The sequence below is a fragment of the Carettochelys insculpta genome, chromosome 24 (assembly GCF_033958435.1).
Source record: "Carettochelys insculpta isolate YL-2023 chromosome 24, ASM3395843v1, whole genome shotgun sequence".
Lineage (NCBI taxonomy): Eukaryota > Metazoa > Chordata > Testudines > Carettochelyidae > Carettochelys > Carettochelys insculpta.
The window spans coordinates 4483460-4499511 of NC_134160.1; the positions used below are offsets into that span (position 1 = coordinate 4483460).

At 44.5% G+C, this 16052-nt stretch overlaps 1 protein-coding gene across 1 annotated transcript in view; it reads left to right on the top strand.

The window, feature by feature from the left end:
• CSMD2 (CUB and Sushi multiple domains 2) overlaps positions 1-16052 on the top strand; it is a 575415-nt gene that overhangs the window by 147921 nt on the left and 411442 nt on the right. The window lies entirely within an intron of this gene.

Below are 16052 nucleotides of genomic sequence, written 5' to 3' on the forward strand. Positions count from 1 at the left end.
CAAACAAACCAGGAATCAGAACTACCCAGGGAACTACAGACCCATCACCTTAGCTTCCCTGGAATGATAATGGAGCAAATAGTGAAGCAATCAGTTTGCAGACAGCTAGAAGACAATAAGGTGATAAGTAAGACTCTACATTGGTTTGGCACAATTGGTTCTTGACAAATCTAATAGTTTTCTTTGGCAAGGTAACAAGCCTTGTAATGGTGAGGGGGAACAGTCACATGATAGATGTTGACTTTTGTAGCCAACCAGGCTCGGGTTCCCCAGAGACGAGGCTGCACCCAGAAGGCGAGTGCTATATTTCGTTTATTGAAAGCACGTGACACCCGCGGCGGGAGCCCCAGAGATGCCGCAGTCACCAGTGGGGGACGACCCGACGCGCCAGAGCTTTGCTCGGGGAGAGGCTCTGTAACAGGCCTCCTAACACTAGCTGATAAAGCTGAACTCATTAACATAAGGTTGCCTAAAATTGCCTATGCATTTCTTATCACTATCTTTTGTGGCCTACTGCCAGCGTAGCCTTGAAGTTTTGGCAAGCGCTCCTTGTTCTGCAGTAGTTTTCATGGCAGTTATTTTGCAGGTTTTCACCTTGCACAGACTGGTCTGTTTAGATTCTCCTGAGGATTCACAGAGGGGTCGGACTGCACTCTTGACCGTTACAATGTCTTCTCGCACCCTACAACTTTATTAAGGCATTTGATACTGTCTCTCATGGTATTTTCATACATAGAATACAGAAAGACAAGCTGAATGGAGCTCCTGTGAGATGGGTGCATAAGTGGTTGGAGAATTGTTCCTAGAGAATAGTTATCAATGATCTGCGGTCAAACTGAAAGGGCATAATAAGTTGAGTCCTGCAGGGAATGATTCTGGAACTGACTGTATTCAAGGTCTTCATCAATAATTTAGTTAATGGGATGAAGGGTACATTTTATAAAGTTGGCGGATGATACCAAGCTGGGAAAGGTTGTAAGTGCTGTGGCGAATGGGGTTATAATTCAAAATTATCTGGACAAACTGGAGAAATGGTCTGAAGTAAATAGGATGAAATTCAGTAAGAACAAATGCAACGTACTCCGCGTAGGAAAGAACAATCAATTTCATACATACAAAATGGGAAATGACTGCCTAGGAAGGAGTACTGCAGAAACGTATCTGGGGGGTTGAATCAGAGAAACAAAAAAAAAAAGCCAACATCATTCTGGGATTCATTAACAGGAGTGTTGCAAGCAGGACAAAGAAGTAATTCTTCTGCTGTACTCTGAGCTCCTAGGCCACAACTGGAGTATTGTGTCTAGTTCTGGGTGCCACATTTCCAAAAAGATGGGGAGAAATTGGGGAAAGTCCAGAGAAGAGCAACAAAATGATTAAAGGTCTAGAAAAAAATGACCCATGAGGGAAGATTGGAATTACTGTGTTTTTCAGTCTGGGACAGACAAGCTGGAGAGGACATACATTTTCAGGAACATGAAAGGTTATTGCAAGGAGGAGGGAGAAAATGGCTCTTGTTAACCTCTGAGAACAGAGAAGGAAGTACTGGGCTTAAATTGAAGTAGAGCCGTTTAGGTTGGACATTAGGAAACACTTGTTTTCTTGGTAGTTATGCACTGGAATAAATTGCCTAAGGAAGTTGTGGAATCTCCATCACTGAAGATTTTTAAGAGCAGGTTAGACAAACACCTGCCACGGACAATGTAGATCAGTGGTTCCCAATCTTTTCACCAGTGCAGACCCCCAATCACCCCGCTGAAACTGTTCATGGACCCCCATCAAACCAATTCTAGTTGCTACGCACACTTCACTTTCTGAAAAAGGAAACCACACCATAGATTTTTTTGGACAAAAGTCAATAACATTATTTGAAGATATTTAATTTAAAAAGAATAATTGGTTGTAACTTTTTAATGTATTTCAAACTTATGTTCTATGGTCATTTTTATTTATCATTCGTTTTTTTTTTCATGGACCACTGCAATTCACTCGTCAGCCCCTGGGGACTGCAGCCCCCAGGGTGGGAACCACTGATCTAGATAATACTTAGTTGTGCCTCGAGTTCAGGGGCACTGCACGTGGGGACCTATCAAGATAGCTTCCACTCCTTTGATGCTGTAATTGTGCTAAAACAACAGAAGTCCTGGGGCACCTTATAGACTAACAGATATTTTGGAGCATGAGCTTTCAGGGCAACGACCCGCTTCATCAGGTGCATGTAGTCCAAGCTGTCATCTCTTTTTCAGTAAATAGGTAGCAAAGGCTGATTTGACAGAGGGGCTGAGCACCTGTTGTACCTTTAGAATTGCCACATTTGTCTCTGCATGAAACTGAACAGCGCTGAGGCCCTGGTCCCTTGTCCCTGCTCACTAAATTCCCTCTCCTTTGGTTGATTTCCCCCACCCTCACTCACTCTCTCTGGGCTGAGGTAGAGGATTGGGGTGCAGAAGGGTGTGAGGTCTCTGGCTGGGGGTAAAGGCTTGGGTGGGATCAGAGCTAAGGGGTTGGGAGAGCAGGAGGACTCCAGGCAGGGCTGAGGCATTAGCAGTATGGTAGGGAGCTTTGGTGTGTGGATGGGTGTGGGCTCTGGGGTGCAGTCAGGGATATGGGCTTTGGAGGGCTCTGGGCTGGGGGTAAGGCCAAGGGATTTGGTATGTGTCAGGGAGCTGCAGGCTGCGGCAGGGGCCTGGCACATGGGAGAGGGGTGCAGGCTCTGGAGTGGGGTTTAGCATGACGGGATTGGGAGGAAGGTTGGGGCTCCAGATGAAGTAATTCAGGGTCAGGGCTCAGAGTTGGGGCACAGGCTTATCTTGGGCAGCTCCCGGTCAGCAGCATGGCAGATCTAAGGCGGATTCTCCTTGTTCTGGCTCTGTCCTGCGCCCTGGAACTTGCCAGTACATACAGCTTCTAGGCAGTGAGGATAGGAGGTGCTGTGTACTACTCTTGCCCACAAACGCCACCTCCACAGTTCCCATTGGGTGCAAAGCTTAGAGCAGAGGCAGCAAATAGAGAGCTCCCCTGCTTGGAGCCCGACCTGCTGGTGGCTTCCAAAACAGTATGCAGAGCCAGCACACACCGGAACTAGCCTGCCTTTGCCCTACAGCACCGCTGACCAGACTTCTAACGGCCAGTTACTGGACCAGCTTCAGCTGGTGGGAGACAAACACAGTTATCTCAGAATATATGCTGTCAGTTTCATTGCTGCGTGTGGATTACTGTCCCAGTGTGCGTTTGAAGTGGTTTCTATGATGGGTCTTTCCCCCCCATACATTCTGAGCTCCTCAAATCAGTCTTCCGTGAGTTTTTGAAAAGGTCCTATCATGAAGTAGAATGTACTGTTGAGGAAGTAGAAATAACAGTGGAATATTTTAATCCCCTTTCAGTCGGCATCCTGGTTTTGGACCCTCTCTGTTGTATCTATTGTGTAACCTTCAAATCAAGTTCCCTTGTCTGAGTAATCATGACCCTTTGTGGAATAGTGCTTGGTAGCTCCAGAAAGGCAGGCCACATACCGAGCACAATGCATTCTGCAGCTGCCCATATATTAGGTAGGGAGTGAATATTTCCTGGAGATTTTCAACTTGGAGATGCAGGATGTAATGTGGAATCAAAGCCAGAAATGATTTACACCCTGGCCATGACTTTAATACCCTGAGGGTAAGGATCTCTCGCTCTCTGACACGTGATGCATGAATTATCTTTTTCCAGTGCTGCACTGAGGGTGTCTGAAAGATTTTTGCTTCTTTGTCTTACTAGCAAGCATTTAATGTCCTGAAGCAGGAGATTAGCTCACATGAATCTTGTTGATGGTCCTCAAATAGGTTGGTCTGCTTCAAAACCAGGCCCATAGGTGGGTGGGTGTGCAAATGGTGTGAACATACCCCCATGTCCAATTTCTCTTCCTTCCTCCCTGCTGCACTGTGCAGAGGGACCCTATAGGGCATAATGGGGAGCCCAAGGCACACTGGGAGCTGTAGTTCCTTGGCCAGCTTCCTGCCTAGAGCAGGGAAGGGACTACATTTCTCAGCATGCCCTTGGCCACTAGTCACATTAAAAAGAGACAGCTGAGGGAGTATTGTTTTTCACTAATGATATTTCAGCAAGATCCCAGAAGGTAATTTCTATTAAATCTTTATCACTGTATAAAATTTTAGTATAACAAAACCATTTTACCAATCACTCTTCCCACTTAATTTTTTCATTAATCTCTACCATGCATACTCATTGCATGACTATTTTGAACTCTTTTATATTTAAAGAGATTGCAGTCCACACTTACAGAAAAAAGCACCCGCCCACAGAAATTCCTGAATGCAGACCATAGAAGAGGGCAGCCCTAAAAACGCTATAATTGAGCCCGCAGCTGTGAGCAGCTGCTGGATGAAGATTTGAAATTGGATAGAATCACTACCTACTTCTGGGTGAAGTCTGTAGGGATGGTAGTGAAGCCATGTGGGACTCAAACTTGTTCTCAGATACATATGCACATGTGACCTGCATCGCTTGCAAAATCCAGCTTGTGGTCAGTTTTGCAACGTAAAGGAGTGTGAATGAATTTATGAAACAGGACCAAGGCCCCAGGCATTTCATGTGACATAATTATACCTCTGGAGCTTTGTTTGCAGTGATCTGTAATAGAATTGGTGTCTGGAATTTTTTATGATCACTTATGAGCACAAATTAATAATAAATCTCACCAGGGCAGTGACAGAGAAAGGTACATATTGCTAAAAGGGATCATGGCCCATTTGGTGAAATTTATTTAGCTTCCTGCAACTGAGTGTCAGGTGTTTGTACTACTAGCTCAGCATTTCAGTGAGCTATTAATAATGACTTTCCCACTGCTCAGTATAATATTCCACCACTTCCAGGCACACACTCTCAAGTCAAATGTATTAGGTCATTGATTTGGTATTCAGCTAATGTGACATTTTTTGCAATGTTGTGGTCAGATTTCTAGTTAAAATAATGCCTCTAATTTTGGCCATTGCACTGCATAAAACAACTGTTCAGCACTTGAAAAGATGAACGGGAATGCACATAGGTGTATGAGTAAGAGAGAATGAGTTATGAACGAAGGTTGAAAAAAGAAAATGGTAGAAGTTCAATAAATGCTATGGAGGAAAGGTGTTGGTATGGCCTGCTTTGTCTTTAGAGTGAAATAATTTTGGAGTTGGTACTTACATGGAAGTTAAAATCTCAGGGCCATGTCTACGTGAGAAGCCTCTGTCAACAGAAATTACTGTCAGAAGGGATTTCCTGGCAAAACTTCTGTCGACAGATTTCATAAAAGTAGATTGAAACAGTAATCTGCTCTGTCGACAGAGAGCAGCCAGAGTGCCCGCCCTCGCTTGACAGAATGGAACTGGAAGCCTTGTCTGTCAACAAAAGGGTCCCAGAGCATCTACACGGATGTTTTGCTGACAGCACGCTGTCGAGAGAAGCATTATACATGAACCGGGAGAAGTGGAACACTGCCAGCGGACGTGCTGGGTTTGTCAACACGCTGTCAACAAAGTGCATTTGCTGTGTAGATGCTCTGTGTTTTTTCCCGGCAAAAACCCACTTTTGCCAGAAAAAGCCGCTCATGTAGTTGTGGCCCAGATGTGTAGGACTGTGGCAGTTTCAGGACCTACTTCTACATGAATAATTTTATCCCCATTCAAGGGGCTGCACAGATTATGGGAAAACTCAGTTTGATTTTGTCTTGGTCCTAAAGGTCTGCTACCAGAGGACGACTGCAGGTAAGGACTGAAAGGATGATGCTTTGCCAGAGACGTAGGCAGCTCATGACTGGTAAAGGACAGGTACTGTGAGCCAATATTGAGGTACACCTGCTGGTGGAGGACTGCAGCCAGCAAGGGTTGTGATGTGTTCTCTAAGCTGTTTGAAGGAGAATGGTTGAAATGGGAAGTGCTGCAGGTTAGCATTGAAGAGCATCGGTGGATGTGTGTATGGGAGGCCCAGAACTGGAGCAACAGGAAGTGCTTAAGGTGAGACCTGAAATTCCTCAATATGCAGGAATGGATGGGCGGAAATAGAAGCAGGTGTTGCAGGTCAAGGCTAGTGTTCCCTGTAAGCTGAGCTCTTGGGCTACCGCCCAGGAGAAATTGAAATGCTATCTAACTGATTAGCAGAGTGCCCACAGCTGGCAGGGTGTGTTTCTATTGGTGGTGCACATTGAAACACACGTTGGCACACACCACAAAATTTATTCCACCCATGGAAGGAAAGAAATAGAAGGAGCATTTGTCAAGGCTTGAGGTAGGGTGGCAGAGGTGTGTGGGAATCTTATCCAGCTTCTGGATTTGATGTTCCTAGCTTTAAGCTTTGTTGGGGGGCACTTGATAACAGCCTTCAACTTACTGAAGGCCATCTGCAAAGAGGCTGGAGAGAGGCTGTTCACAGTGATGACGGGTGGCAGAACACGGAACAATGGTCTCAAATTGCGGTTGGAAAGGTCAAGGTTGAGTGCTAGGAAAAACTTTTTCACTAGGAGGGTGGTGAAGCATTGGAATGGTCTACCCGGGGAAGTAGTGGAGTCTCCGTCCCTGGAGGTGTTTAAGTCTCACCTCAAAGCCCTGGTGGGGCTGATCTGATGGGTTTGGTCCTGCTTAGAGCAGGGGGCTGGACTCGATGGCTTTTTTTAGGTCTCATCCAGCTCTATTGTTCTATGATTCTATTATTTTTCATTTTCTGTGACAGGCACTGCTTCACCTACTCCATCCAAGCAAAAGAAAACGGTAAAAGAAAATTATCGATAATTTCTCTCATTTTTTTTTATCAGTGTACTTGACAGTACTTTTTTCTTCTGCAACTGGGCGGTAGCTTGAGAAGGTCAGTGACGAGGCCAACTTTGTAAGCCCTAATGTTGGAAGGATTTAAGTGGTTTCTTTACAAAATGAAGTGTCCCTTGTCAAAGTGAAATTCTCCAGCATAATGCAAAGTGAATCAACACTGGCCCCCAGTGTCTAGATGGAATCACTTCAGATCTGGATTTCTGAGTCTCACACCCTTTCTTCGCTCTAGTGTTATGCATAAAGGGCGTGGGGAGACATTTTAAATACAGAGGTGGCAGCTGCTGTCTCTAAGTGCTAAGTGGTACCTTTGTGGTGGTTTGGTTCCTGTATCGATAACCTTCTCAGTACCTGCTCTTTGTGACTGGCCTTTTATGTTATAAAGAGAATACAGGATTTGATTTTTTTATCCTGATGATTATCTTTGTTACTTTTTATCTTGAAGATTTATCTTGAAGATGTTGGCCCTGAGCAAAAATGTAAGAAATAATAAGGCAAGCTGACTTAATTTTGTTAATTTTATCATAAATCTGTTTGACTTCACTTCAGAGCATTCAAACCCCTTCTTGAGCCCGCTGCTCATCAACAAATCACTTAATCACATGCTTACTTGTAAGCTTGTATTTGAGATGCTCTGAAGGTAGTGGGATTGCAGAACATGTTTAAAATTAATAATTCAAGAACCCATCCTGATTCAGGACGAGCAAGTAAGATCAGTTTTAATTAATGGGAATTAAGCACCACCTGAAAGCTGATGTGGGGCAAATGTTCTCTGATTTGTGTTCCAGGGATGGGTGGCTGAGGTAGAGCTTCAGAGGGTGCCTTCCTCCTGGCCAGACTTTTTTTCTTCTGATCTTAGCCAGGTGATTACATTTGAATTCAGGAGAATAAATAACAAACAGGTTAAGAGTCCTAAATGTTGTGGTTTCTTCCTTGTCACATATCTGGAGACCTTTCTGCAGGTGCTATTATGTTTAATTCCCTTGGCTGGAAGTGCTCAAAAAAGATGATTTTAAAAATGTGATTCATAAAGCAGGATTGCATTAATCCTGCCTATCATGGCAAACTGATTGTTGGAAATCTGTGATTTTTTTTCTCTTTGATGATTGGATGAGTTGTGACAGACCTGTTTCTGCTGTCTTGCTTTTGTGCAGTGCTGGTGATTTTTAGTGGGGCTATGCTGGGGCTATGCCTATACTAGGGAAAGTGAGTCGATGGTAGATACATAATTCCAGCTACGGTAATTGTGTAGCCAGAATTGACGTATCTGCAATCAACTTACCTGGCAATCCTCAATGTAGAAGGCCAATGGGAGAGTTTCTCCTGTCAACTTCCCTTACTCCTCACGAGACACCAGGAGTTAAGGAGTCGACCACCAACCACTGATAGGCTGATTTCTCGCATCCCTACCAGAAGTGTGAAATTGAGCCCTGGAAGATTAACCCTGTGTGGGTTGTCCTTCTAGGGTAGCGCGGACATAGCCTAAGGAAGGGACAGTTCTGCAAGTGCAGGTTGGTGACTGTGTCCATGCATTGCCTTCATGAGCCTTTGGAAGCAACTTGAACGTGGATAGGTACTAGCACTCTTGGATGGTTGTGCTTTGTATTTGTATCCTAAGGGTTCAGGACTGTACATCCGTAAGACTCCTATAATCTGTTTCACTTAGCTCAGTGGGATTGTTCATGGCCCCAGATCAGTGACGCACGTATGCTTGTGTATTAATCGTTTAAGCCCATGGATCTTATGCACTTGAGTAACATTAAAGCATGTGCTGCAGTGCTTTGTTGAATAAGGATGGAATGATGGATTGGGACCCATACTAGCAAAATTATATTAATGAGAAAATTGTTGGAAGCTCAAATGTGCTATTGTTTTCTTTCAAGTCTTTAGTCGCTGAAGCAGGAAAGGGGTCTAATGCTTCTGGGCACAATTCGCTGTCAAAATACGTCAGGTGTTGCATCTCTAATGGCATATTTCATAATGCAGTGAAGCTTTTGGTGCCTCAGAAGTGATCCAGGCAAAACTTTAAAGAATGGAGGTTTGGAAATATCATAGGTCAGCTGATCAGGAATGCATTAAAGTTAAATGTGTGCTTCAGTCCCACAGAACAGGTCTTAAGCACCTGCTTTAAGTGTTTTGTGGAACTGAGGTTAAGATTGTTGTCTTAGGAAACCATAGAGAAGACAAAGCGAACATTAGGGTCTTGATTCTTGACATACGCAGTCTGGTGCTGTGATGTGCTGTGTATTCCAATGATATATTTTAAAAGTCCACAATTGGAAAGGAGGGGCTTGTGATAAGACACTGGAGTAGAATTCAGGCGATTTGAGTTCTGTGCACAAATGGCACAGACCTGTACAGTATCAGGTGAGTTGTTAACATTCCCTTGCTCTGTTCCCCATCTGTAAAATAGAAAAGGGTTATTTCTTCTATCTCGGAAGGCATTTGTGAGCATAAAGCCATGCTTACTTGGTAGACACACAAATACCGTGATAGCTGGGGTTCCATAAGTGCCTGGATAGATAATTAATGGTGGGTGTGGAATAGAACAGTTATTTCTTCTTCAAAGCACAGAGAAAACATGTTTACTGTTTTTGGTTCTCTGTGCCTTAACTATTGAGTCTGGTCTGGTCTGGCTATGGTCTGAAGAAGTGGGTCTGTCCCACGAAAGCTCACCTAATAAACCATTTTGCTAGTCTTTAAAGTGCTACTTGACTGCTTTTTGTTTTGATAGAGAAAACGTGTCATCGCTGATACCATTGTGTGATGACAGATGGTGTAAGCTAATTGTGTGCTGATCAGTTTCCAGTTTCGAATTTCCAGCACCTCTTATCTGGCATGCTCAGGACCTGACAGATCCCGAACAAGAGAATTTGCTGGATGAGGGGAGGTCCAGGGCTTCTGCAACCAGATAGCCCCGCGCTCTGGGACTGCTGCAGCCCCAGCCTCCATCCCCTGTGACTCTGGCCCCAGGCTCCCAGGGGCTGCTATAGGGCTCCAGCCAGTCCCTGCACTGGCACGAAGACTTCAGATGTTGCCAGATGAGAGAGTGGAGGATCTTAGAGGTGCAGTGGGTAGAAGAGTCGCCTTTCCCATGGCATTTTAATGCCTACTCCAGTTGAATCCAGGAGTTACAAGGGAATGGAAAGGCAAGTGGAAGGCAACTTCTAAGATGAGCCAAGGTGTCCAGGCCACTTGTTCCATCCTGACAGGTTTGTCCACACCCTTGTCATGGAATGGCTAGAAGGAAGGAAAAAAATACTGGAAAATGTGGACGCAGTGAGCTGATATAGATAGGGCCCAATTAAATCCTATTTCCAGAATACATTAGTTCTTCTTTTGGTTGAGTCAGTTTACATACTCCTTATTTATTTGTATGGTGCTCTTGGAAAATAATGCCAAGCTTGCATCAGGACATTTCAGCAAGAGAAATTGCAAACTGAGTATGGATCTGCCCAAAAGCACCAAAATTAGATGGATGAGGAAGCACCTGAGTTCATTATTACCCCAAAGCATCTGACTGTTGTTTAGTGAACAAAGAAATATTAGAGGGAGAAAAGCATTCCCATTTAGCTTTATCTCTTTTGGCTCTACTGGACATGGATCATGACATAAAAGAATAAAATGAAATGAAAAAGATGCCATTTATTTCCTTTTCTGGAGCACACAGTAATACTTTTTCTGAAGGTTTAAAAATGTCCTTCTGAGCTCTACCAGATCACACTACAATGGAGATGATAGACATAAAAGGACCCTAGAACATCCCTAGGAGCACCTGGCTGAAAAGTTGTGGGCAAGGAAAAGAGACAAAGGTATTTCTTCACCCAAGTTGAGATTTACTCCTTGTCCCAGCAAATGGCTTGTATAGTACTTCAGTGGCGCATGGGCTTTTTGTCGGCATTAACCTTCCTTATCATAATTCACCCGCGTGGAAAGGGAAAAGGCAATATATGAAATCATAAATTCAGTTTACTCCCTGGTTTGGCTTCTGGAAGCATTGGTTTGTCCATCACGAGCAAGAATACATTTGCAAGGGTCCACTCCTGGGAATCTGCCAAAGGAGATAGGGACCATTCAGGTAGCCAAAGAAAAGCTTTTTTCCGCACAGGAACTGCCCCCCCCCGCCCGCCTTTGTTTCTAATCATTTTAACCCTCCTATTTACTCACTGTTCTGTAGTCCAGGGGGTGAGTCAGATCTGGCCCACAAAAGCTGCATCTACACTAGCAAGTTCTTTCAGAAAATTTGACCCTTTTTCAAAAAAACATGTGGAGTGTCTACACACAAAATGTACTCTCTTGATCCGAAATCGAAAGAATGTGTATCTTCTTCCAGAAGCCCTCTTCTGCTCCGGGATCAGAAAGAGCACCTCTTTTCCGAAAGCTTCTTCCAAACCAAAAGCACGTATAGATGCTCCGCAGGCCTTTTTTTCAAGAGAGCAGTCCTCATAGCGCCAGATTTTTCGATCCCTGTCTCATCCTTTTGAAAGAGCTGCGGTTGTGTGGACCGTCTCTATCGAAAGAGCGGATCGATCTTTCAATCTGCTTTTTTGTGTGTGGACACACTCTTTCAAAAGACGTTTTTTTGGAAGAGCCCTCCTGGAAGAACTTCTTTCGAAAGATCACTGTAGTGTAGATGTAGCCAAAGTGTTTTAATTCGGCTCTCCACTCAAAGTGGCTAGTTGCTCCCTGTGGCTTTCTGCAGTTTCTGGCCAGTAGGCGCTGAGATATTTAGTACGTGGCAGGGAACATGCGGCACAATTGCTCGGCTCCTGTTGGCCAGTTTTTGGCCAAGAGAAACTGAAAGATTTTGGTGGTGGTGGGCGCATCATACAAAGATGCTCCCGCATCATGGAGTACCACGTGGCATGAAAATATCACTGCCATAAACGACCACAGATAATTCAGGCCGTGAAAATATTTCTTCTTTTTTTAACCTCTGTAAATAGGGTAATCATGTAGAATGTAGTAGTTCAATCTATTCTGTGTTGGAATTACTTTGTATTTGAGAAATGTAAAAGGAGAAAATAGATTTGTGGATTTATCTGAATAGGAGCCAGCAGAGACATTTAATTTGAATGGCTAATAAGGAGACTGTTCTTAGCATTTGAAGCTACCTGAAATGGTGTAATAGTTCTAATGTTTCTCATGACAAACAGGATGGGAAGCATCTTTTTATTTTATTTTTATATTTTGAGCTGATGAAAGGAGCTGTGGGCGTTTTAGGAAAGGCTGATGCAGCTAGTGAGAATGTGCCTGGGATTGTGGGATTGTGTCCAAGAATGCGCCAAGTCACAGCTAATGACTCCTAAACTACTAATTAATTTTGAATAAACTGGAATGAGGAGCAGAGGCAGCAGGTTGCGGCTGCTGTGACTCCTGCTCTCTTTTGAAAGCGCTTGGCGTGGCGATGCTTAACAAAACTGGGTGAGACCCATGTGGAGCTTGTTGAAAACAGTGTAGCAAAAAAATGAATGTGGAATGGCACCCAGGAGGAGTGAAGACAGTGAAGGGTCGGGGGTGTCATGCAGCTGGGGTGAACTCTGCCAAGGGCTGTGCTTAGCTGGAAGTAGCAGGCGCTCAGACCTCTTCTGGTTCCCTTGAAATCTGTATTGCCACTGCAGGTCATGTATAACAGGAACCAGTGAGAGACTTCCTGGATTGGGATCTACAACCCTGGGTGTGATAAATTTAGCTGGGGGGGGGGGGGGTGGCTTTTCACAGGAAGTTTGCAGAGGATGTTGGGAAGACCAGGACTTTAACAGGGTTCAAAAAAGAACTAGATGAATTCATGGAGGTTAGGTCCATCAGAAGCTAGGATGGGTAAGAATGTTGTCCCTGCCCTCTGTTTTTCAGGGGAGGAGTCACATTACTGATTACGTGTTCTGTTCACTTCCTTTGGGGCATCTGGCACTGGTTACTGTCGGAAAACAGGATGCTGGACTGGGTGGACCTTTGGTCTGACTCATCGTGGCCACTCTTAAGTGGGCCTAACATAGGGTTTGAAGGTGGAAATGCAGGACCCAGGGCACCCAGAATGTGGGAGCCTGTTCCAGACTGAAACAATGTTCACAGGGAGGCAGGAGGAAGAGGGGAGGCAAAGGGAGAGAAGAGAGTGGCAGTGAAATGAGGGCAGGTGCGTAGGTGGGGCGAATCTGAGGAAACCAGAATGAATGCCTACAGATGAGGACAACAGAGCAGGAGGAGCGAGGAGGCCAGCGAAGGGGTCAGAGCCGGGGAGCAGCCAGTATGTACAACATAATTTGAAGTTTGTTTCTGGAGGACCAGGGGACTCAGGGTTACGCTGCAGAATCACAGGAAAGCCGGAGGGAATTGGAATGGGATGTTTAGGCCTGGCTGACCTTCTCCTTACCTGAAGTTTAATAGCTTGTCTTAGGAGGATTTTCTTTCTCTGCTCATGAGATAAATCGTAGCGTTTAAGGCCAGAAGATGCCACCCTCTGGTCTGGCCTTCTGGCACGTCAGAGGCCTCCCATACCATGCAGTGCTCACACGCTAAGTCCAACAGCCAAAATGACACAAAATATTACAGCTCATAGGAGACCAGACTGTTACGTGCCACAGGGAGACAATCAGAGGTGCAGCATTTTCTGAGATGCCTGCAATGGCAGGGAAACGAGGACGTGAGGTGTAACCAGCTAATGCTGGCAATTGGCCAATAGCCACTCACAGCTTTTCCTCTTCCTCTGTACTGCTGCACATAACCCAAGCAGTAATTGAGCTGATTTTGAGAGGCAGGTCTGTAGAGGAGGTAAGATACCGCACTGGGATTCCAGTTTCTGTTCCTGACTCAGCTCCTGCTCTGTTGTGTCACCTCCTACATACAAATCACGTCACCTTCTGCCCCTTTTGTCTGTTTTGATTATAAGCTCTTTAGTGCTGTTGTTTTACTGTGCATTTGTCCCTAGAACAATAGGGCCTTAGTCTTGGCTGAGCCATTTAAATGCTACTGGAATAATAGCAATAGTAATTAACTCCTCATCCTCATTTCCTGGCGTAAAAATGGCTACAGCTTGGCAGTGGGTTAAAACCAAGGTAAATAAATCAAACTGCCATCCATTTATCACGTGGAGAAAACAGACATTTAGTTACAACAAGCAAACAAAAGCCAAGAGCTTTAAGTCCACATGCAACAATCTGGTCTGTGGCTGTGTTCATTTCCATACCTCCACTGGAAAATGTTACGTTGATTGGTAGGAAAGCCTCTTTTACAGGCAGAAAAATCCATGTTGCCAATCTACGGTGGAATTGGTAAATGGGCAAGATTTTGATAGTGCTCTGATACTACTATTCTGTGTGACATTTGGGTAAGGTGAATAATACAGTTCTACTAACCTCACAGGCAATAAAAGTGGCTGGCTGTTAGGTACAACCCAGTATGAACAGTAGTATCACCTCTAAGAGATTTTGGAAACTGATTCATTGCCTAAACAGCATTTTTCTTACCCTGGGTTGGGGTTGTCCGGTTTTTCACAGTTCATTAAATGCAGAGCAGCTAGTGTTAGAGAGTGACTTTTAAAAATGATAGATTCGTATTTATCATGATGTCCCAGTCATTAATTTTAAAGAGGGAGAGCACAAAAGCGGAGTGGGTTCATTAAAAATTTTGACATTAGTAATTTAATTAAATTGGGTCTTTGACTATCATTGCAGAAAATGAAACATTAGTTCTACACTAATTCTCTAACCATTTGGCATATTTAACAATAGCCCACTTCCAGCTGTGCATTTCTTTTGAACATAGTAACTCCACAGTTGTTTCGTGTATCTGTCAGAGTTGTTGGTGAATGCCTGAGTGCATTTTTAATGTAAAGTGCTTAATTCTAAGTGCTTTCCAAATGATTGTGCATATCATCTTCTCTGTTTTCTGCCTGATGTGTGTTTCAACACAGGTGTTCATCATCATGGTATTTAAAGAGGCATTCTGGGGGAAACTGAGGCACGGGGCGGTGACACCGTTATTATTGGAAGTAATAGTATTTGTATTACAACAGCCCCAACTGAAATCAGGGTCCCATTGTGCTAAATGCAGTGTAAACACCTAGTTAAATCACTTGGTCTGTTTCTCCAGCAGCTTCTGTAAAAAGAATACCTTTTTATATTCATTATAGCCGAATCTGTTCTCATCTTTGCCACATTGGACAGTGTCCATTTGCAGAGGGGGGCACAGAATTCATTCCTGCAGGAATCTTGACTGATTTAAATGCAGTTATGTTTGAAGTGATTTGACGCAGGTTCCACCGGCTGGTTCTGGGTTTCTATGGCACGGTGCCATTATGCCAATTACAGTGGCTAAATCTGTCGTGATGAATGTTTACTTCATTTCACCTGGCTGTGCACCGTTCCAGCTTTGTTTTCCTCTGCTATTCCCGGTGCGTACTTAGCATCTCATTTTGCTGTTAGTCTCACTTTTCTCCTTGGCAGGATCTCAGTCTCAATGGTGTGCTCTCGGAAGTTCATCCTTTTTGGTGCATGTCCTGGACAAAATTTCTGAATGTGTAGTAAACACTAAAACAGAAACTCATTTTCTGGCCCTGAAACAGAAACTCATTTTCATTAGGTTCCCTTCTGTGTTTCATTACTGCGGAGCGGGGATGGTATGTAAGCAGCAGAGCTGACAGCCACCATGGACTCTGGGACAAGGTGTGAGAGGCAGCCAGAAGGGACAGGACCTAGGGCAGGAGGGCAGGGCCTAGGGCAGTCAGTCCTTAGCCCTGCTTAGACTGCAGCACTTCCCCCCCGACCCCAGCCATGTGGAGCTGGGGAGGAGCACTGCCATGGCATTACAAACAGGCCCAGACTGCCTTCTACCCGAGGTCTCGCCCTTTCCAGGAGCATGGAGCTGGGTCCTCCACACCTTGCCTGGGGGCCCAGCAAGTCAGCTCCCATGCGTATATGTGAAATCTACAATGCTGATGTTTGAACTGTTTTCAGAGTAATTGCTAATTTCAGGCTTCACCATTTTATATAATGCCTCCCACAATTCTACCTGCATTGCAGAAGAATTTGTGCCCCATGGGGTGAATTCTATTAAGTAACATAGTATTTCTGCATTTTACATAGTCCATGGAGAGATTTTTACCCTGAAAATACCAAAAATGGGTGGAGAAAGTGTCTTGATTCCTTGCAGGTATTGGGAAGGAATATGCTTCTCCTGTTCCAAGCCTGGCACTGTTTTGGGTGAGTTACTGAGAGGTTACCCCTTTGTGAAACATAGTAGGGAAGATAACGTACCAGGCTC